The sequence below is a fragment of the Calliphora vicina genome, chromosome 4 (genome assembly GCF_958450345.1).
Source record: "Calliphora vicina chromosome 4, idCalVici1.1, whole genome shotgun sequence".
In the NCBI taxonomy this organism is placed as follows: Eukaryota; Metazoa; Arthropoda; class Insecta; order Diptera; family Calliphoridae; genus Calliphora; species Calliphora vicina.
In genome coordinates, this window is record NC_088783.1 from 87,874,959 (window position 1) to 87,882,406 (window position 7,448).

Here is a 7,448-nt window from a genome sequence, read left to right on the forward strand (position 1 = left end):
TCGGCTGTCTCGAATTTTAAATACCGCCAATCTATAAATATAATTACGCTGTTAAACTGATCTCAATATTGGGAATACATGCATTCAGTTTTTATTGTAGCTTACTGTTCAATATATTTTAAGAAAATGTATGTATGATCGATTGGCACAAGATATGTATAGAAAACTCTGGCCCTTTAACAATTCTTGACAACCCTATTGCAGGCATATAAACATATTTATTTATGCAGCAATATCAATAAGAAAGAGTTAAAATATTAAGAATAAAGAGGTGTAAAATGTGTGTATAACAACTCTGATTAAAAAATAAAAATACCATTTAATATTCAATTAACAAGTGGCTGTTATGTAAAGTCAAATACGAGTACATACTTGGATTTATAGATGACTTACAATTGAAGAGACAAGAGATGAGAATAAATGTGGATATGTAAAGAGTTAGGTAAACAAAAGTAGGTTAAGTACGCACATATTTCCATTTTATTTTCAATACAAGAAAACGTGATATTGACACTATATTATAAAGTTTCTGCAGAATTCCATTGAGGAAATTTGGACACAAATTTTACTTTCGACTAATTGTATTGTCAAATCCATCGATGATTGTGCCAATCGAATGTAACTATAAAATACTTATAATATTGAGCGCTTAAATTAAAATTAATCTATGAAAGTTGTTATTGTCTTCTCGATTATTTTGTATTATTTGCTAGTTTAAGCGGACAATATTGGTGAATTAATATGATAGCTGATAAACAAATATTAACAAAAATTGTTTATGAAAACATACAAAAAATGAATTATTCCAGTGGATTTTTCATTACGATCGGAATAGACCTAAGATTTCTTTTGAGCAAAGAAAAAAGAAAAAAACAGTCAACAAGGTTTTGATTTTGCAAAAAAGTCAAAGATTGTATGTTTTGAGTTACAAAACATTTATTTTGATAGATATCGAACTCGCATCACACTAAGCGACCAACAGGCCTTCAAGGAAAATATCTAAGCTTTCTTTTAAGAAAAAAAGAGCCCATTTTGAAAAAAAAATTCAAAAAAGATTTTGATTTCGGAAAAAAAATTATTAAAAATTTTAAATTTTTTTTTTATATTTTTTTTCTAAAGATTGAAGAAAAAGCTATCTAAACTATTTGGGACACATTTTGCTAAGAATAATAGGTAATAAATTACATGGATAAAAAAAAATACCTGCTTGAATTTAAAATTTTGACCCTCTCTAACTCAGAGAGTTCTGGACCGATCTTGTTGAAAAATTGTGTCTGAATTACTATCCAATAACCAAACCTTGGTGCAAATTTCCCGATCGGAAGACATCAATTTCAAAAGTTGGTTCACTTGACATGAAATCCCCCATATATAGAAGATAAGGGTTTCAAATGTATACAAATTTTAACATTTACGTAATATTGGTTGTATTTCTGTCATAAACATTAATATTGATAGCTGCTATAGCTTTCCCTATACATAATTTGTCATAATATCTATGGGACGTGCCACGCCCACTATTGCTAGTTTGCCCGTTTTTGGCCTAAATAAGTAATTCATACCACGCCCACTTGATAATTCAAAACAAAAAGTAGCCTATAGTTCCTTCCAGGTGGCCCTTAATAAATGAAAGTTGGATTTTTGCGAGTCTCACCCCCCAATTTGGTGAACATTGATAAAAAAAATCATCTTGAAAAAATTTTAGGTAAATTTTGAGATGCATTTACAAGGGGAAAAATGCAATATTTTCAGTTTTTGTAAAAATTTGGCATTAAAAAATTACTTTTGCAATTTAATTTAAAAGCATAGAAATGTGTACGTAATTGTCGTTCTAATGGGACATACAAAACAAAAATTGGTTAAAAAATGTTAAAGTTATTAAAAATTCCACAGGCCATTAATGTGTCTCAGGCCACTAGAACAAGAAACCGTTAACCTATTCGCAGGTATGACCACAAAAATAATTTTTTTTAACGGCAGTTTCAAAACTTCATTTTCAAATTTTGTTAAACAAATTTTTGAATTTTTTTGATTATCTCATTGGGATTTATTGAGAATATAATAGGGAATAAAAATATGAAATTATGAAAATATCTCCTATAGTTTTTCCGTACATACGATTTAAATATTGAAATTTTCGAGAAAAACTAATTATTTGCCGAATGAGCTCAAATTCCTTACTGTTATGAATTTTAAGTAAAACTTATTCAGAATATTATAGTCCAGATAATTCTATATATACCTTGAAAGTTTTACTAAAATTGGAAAGCAAGAGAAAAAATACAATTTTTAATAGGCAACGACTGTAATATACACTGTCTCAAACAATTGTCCGTACCCCATGCAGCTCAAAATGTATTTGATTACAATTCGAAAAATACTTACCAGATTCGAATAAAGTTAATTTTTTTTAAAGGTCCAACAAGTGATTATAAAAATTACCAATTAATAGTAATATAAAAAAGGTTTACATTTATTTTTAACAAAAAAATTAAAACTAGTTCAAAATAGTAACTCAAAAAATTGTACGTATCCTATAAATAAATTTACATATCTATTTATAAAATGCATATTATGATGATGTGTGATGTCCTTAATATTGACTGTGGTGTCCTTTAACAGCAATTACGTCTCTTAAGAGCTTTTATATCGATAAAGCCAGTTTTTTTGTAGTTTCTGCACCAATATTCCACCATTCTTGGACGATGACATCTTTCCGCATTTCCTTATTATTTATTTTATGCTATCGAATTTTTTTCTCCAAAATAACTCATAGATGTTCTATGGGGTTTAAATCTGGGCTCTGGGGCACCACTTCCTTAACGTTATAGAGGAGTCATTCTCGCAAAACCTTAGAAGTGTCTTTTGGGTCGTTGTCGTGCAAGAAGTGATAGTCGCACAGTGGGGGATCTGAAAAAAAAAGTGGAAATAAATCTGTAACTTCTAAACGAATATCCCGATTTTAATAAAATTTCCCATGGCTATAGAGGAGGTGTCGATAAGTTTAAGTTTTGAATTTGGGCTTAAACAACCAAGGGGGGGGGGGCCGAGCCACAATGCCCCAAAGTGGGGCACCTCGGGTATATCAAAAATTAAAAATGATGCCAAATTTTTGTTTGCGTTCCGATTTGAAAGATTTTTATATATATGGAATGTACTAGACGAGATCTACAAAAAACATTGCTTTAGCCATATATTATCTCTTATAGTTTACGAGTTATTCGCATTTGAAAAGTAAAATTTTATTTTTTTTGCCATTTTGATAATAACGGATCCAATTCTTTCCCGATTTTCTTGAATTAACAACAAATTTATTAATAATCTTAAGAAAGAATTGTTAAAAAATATCTACTGAGTCAAAAGTTATGTGCATTTTTATTTATTTATTTTATTTTATTTATATTTCAAAAATGCCGCAAGCCCTTAGGGCCAAAATTAGCAGGACTACAACTAAATCAATTTAATTACATTAATAAAAGTATTAATACAAACATTTATATGACTTACAAAATTAGTGAAATAGAAGAAAGAAAAAAAAAAGAATATGAAGAAATTCCCTATTATTTGCACAAACTTAAATATTATTAAAAAAAAAGATTGATAGCCCATGGTAAAATAAACAATTTAAAATTATAAAAAGAGCGTATTCAATTAAATACTTTTAAACAAATTTTTTTAGAGCAATACAAAATGATGTGTTGTTAAATATTGACTCTTTTAATAGTTTTACCCGTTTGAGTGTATCATAGTCAGCTTCGACTGGCAAAAATATCGATTCAAAATTCTTTCATAAATTAGATAGAAAAATCATTTTGAAATTTGACAAACTATGTGAAAATCTACGATCCTCATATGAAATCATTGTATTCCATAATCTAGATATAGTCACACAATACGAACGACTCATAACGAGTGAGAAGTGTCTAGGTATAATCATTGTGTGCGTTCTACTAGAACTACCAAAAACAAATTTTTGTAACAGGTATGACGGATTTCCATATTTAACTGTCTTATAGAAAAATAAAATTTTTCTCATATTTATAAATTGGTCAAATTTACATCCCAAAATTAGTTTTTGGTATTCCGAAACATGTTCCCGAATACTTAGACTGTAAATATATCGAATTACCCTATTGAAACATCTCCGTAGTCTTAAAATATTTGCGGCAGAAGTGCCCGAGTAAACCTCCAAACAATATAGAAAGTGTGGAAGACAAGTGGAAACAGCAACCCGAAGTCTCACAGCCAATGGCAAGTAACAAGCCACACTATAAAGGCCACGTAATGTTAAACAAACTCTATTAATAACAAGATTTACATGTTTATTAAATGAAAGATCGTTGTCCAAAATAACACCTAATGTCTTATATTGGGACACAATCTCCAAAGGAACATTATCGATCATTATTCTTAAGTTCACATCCAAATTTCTCGAAAAAATCATTACTTTACATTTCACAGGGTTCAATTCAAAATAATTTTCCCTAGACCATTCCACTACATGTCCAAGATCCTCATTAATACGGTTTTGAAACATTTGCAAATCAGAAATTTGTGAAGTTGCCAAAAGTTGAATATCATCAGCGTAAGTATAACAATTTAAAAAAGATAATTTCTGAAACAAGTCATTAATATACAACAAGAACAACAAAGGTCCCAATATAGAACCTTGTGGAATACCTCTATTAAGGCACTTAGACTGTGAAGTTAAAGTCCCTACTTGCACAAATTGATTACGGCCACATAAAAAAGAATAAATAAGTTTGCAACCACACGAGCTAAAACCATATTGATTAAAAAGTTTTCCTACCAAAATATTATGATTGACAGAGTCAAATGCTCTCCGAAAATCAAGAAATATTAAAGCACTCACATTCCCATTATCCAAATTTATTCTAACGGTCTCAGTTATATCAAGTAACACTGCTGTAGTATTATACCCTTTCCTAAATCCGGATTGATAGTCATTTATCCTTCTTGATGTATCCAAATAATCCAACATCTGCTGCCTCAAAATAACTTCCAAAACTTTCGAGAATACTGGGAGAATACTTATTGGTCTATAATCTGTCATATCCTTTGGATATTTAACCTTGGGAATTGGTATAACTCTACCAACTTTCCAAGTGTCAGGTACTACAGAGGTGGTAATAATAAAATTAATGAGATGTGTAAATTGTCTTGATATTGCTGGGAACATTAACTTTAAAAATTTAAGAGAAATTCCATCCGCCCCAATTGCATGAGATTTTATTTGGTTAATTGCTGCATATATTTCATTCTCAGTTACATTACTGAATGAAAAGCCTTCAACGTTGTGCAGGGACATGGGATCAAATGCAGAATCAGTTGACGTTGGTTGAGACATACATGAAAAGTCATTGAAATCATCCAAATTAAGTGGGAAATCAATCCCATTATCCTCAAGCACCCCAACAGACCTTAATTTCGTCCACAATTGTTTCTGATTACAGTTAGAAAAATAATTAATGCACTCCCTCCTTCTAATTTTTCTTATGATCGATTTCAATCTGTTGCGACAAATACGAAAGTGTTGGAAACTTTCAACCGTTTTATTCATAATATAGGCACGATAAGCCGCATTCCTCTCACGTTTTGCACTCCCAATACGAGAGTCATTGAACCAAGAATTGACATCATGTCGAACAAAACGGCGTAAAGGAACATTGTCCTCAAAGAAACTCTTCATAACAGCATTAAAATAATTAGCCTTTCCATTCACGGTTACATCGCAATAAAATGGTGAAAAATCAATGGATCCCATTCGCGAAAAACATACTTCCATATCAAGACTATTGTAATCCCTATAGAGAAACTCACTAGAATTTACAACACTTGATATATTATAAGAAATCTGTATCAAAGAATGATAAGAATTAAGTGCAGGAACTTGAAACTGATTCGAATTTCCGACTAAGTCTATGTTCGAGACAAAAAAGTAATCTATAAGTGATGTAGTCAGATTGCGTGTACAGAAGTGTGTCGGTCTGGAGTTATGAACAATCGAGAGCGAAATACGACCACATAATTCTCTCACTAAATTTCCCCTAGAAAAAATATCCGTATTAAAATCTCCCATTATAAGTACATTGGTATACCTAGATGTCAAATCCATTAACAAATCCTCACAGTCCAATATATTCCCATGGGGAAGGTAAATAACTCCTAATAAAATGCTCATCCCACCATTCATGAAAACCTCAACAAATATAGCCTCCACAGAATTCTCACCATCACGCATATGAGCATTACTATTGTAAACAACTCTAGCCCTTAGATCTTCACGAATATACAAACACACTCCTCCCGCTCTTGAATACAAACGATCATTACGATAAACTTTAAAGCCTGAAATATGAACAGCGTTATCAGTAACATAATTTTTATACCATGTCTCTGTAATACCAAAAGCATCAACTAAACAATTTTCCATCAAATTCTTAATTTCATAAAATTTAGTTCCATTTTCACGAGGAACTAAGCTCTGTGCATTAAAATGCAGAACATTAAAATTTCCTCGGTCCAATGTTGAATTGATAATTCCACTATCAAGAGCTATATCACCTAGGTTATCAATCAAATTCATAATAAATAATAAATTTCAGTTTTGTGCAAATAATAGGTGTTTCTTCATAGTAGACTAATTTATATTTGTTAATTATTATTTTTTTTTTCCTATATCGAGATCATATTGAAAAATTAAATAAACTATAATTGTATCATATATTGGTATTGTGGTGCAGTTAATTGTTTTTTTTTTTAACTTTTCGGTATATAAACTATAAAAAAAATGAAACATAATAATCCATATTTAACTACAAACAAGTAACTACATACAATTACCAAGTAATGTTTGCAAAATAATTATAATATTTACGAAAATCAAGTAATTAATTAAACCTATTTGTTCATATCGCCAGATGCATCTTTATCGCCAATACCACCGTCAAGAAGATCTACACATTGTTGAATATTAAGATAAACCACAGATCCATCCGGTTTTTGTATTTTTGCCTTTGGAATGTCCATATTTTTCAAATTAAATTTTTGTATTTTTTTTTGCAATAATAATTTTCGGCAAATATACTGCAGCTTAAGCGATGCTGGCGACAGATTATCTCTTAAATACACACGGGCCTCACTTTTACCACTACCATTATTTGCACCAACTCCATCTTCAGCCATATCTTTTTCAACTTCACCTGCCACATCTCCACCAACAACGCTTTCACCCAACACCACTTCCACAACGTTTTTCAGCAAAATAGGATGAGATTTATAGTATTTTCTCATGATGTTGTCTCGTATGTAAACTGAATTAAATTTTACAAGAATACATTTACGGTTTTTAATAAAACAGCAATGGTTTATATCGGAGACTGAAATATGAACACCAACCAACTGAGCTATTCGAATGACATGATCAT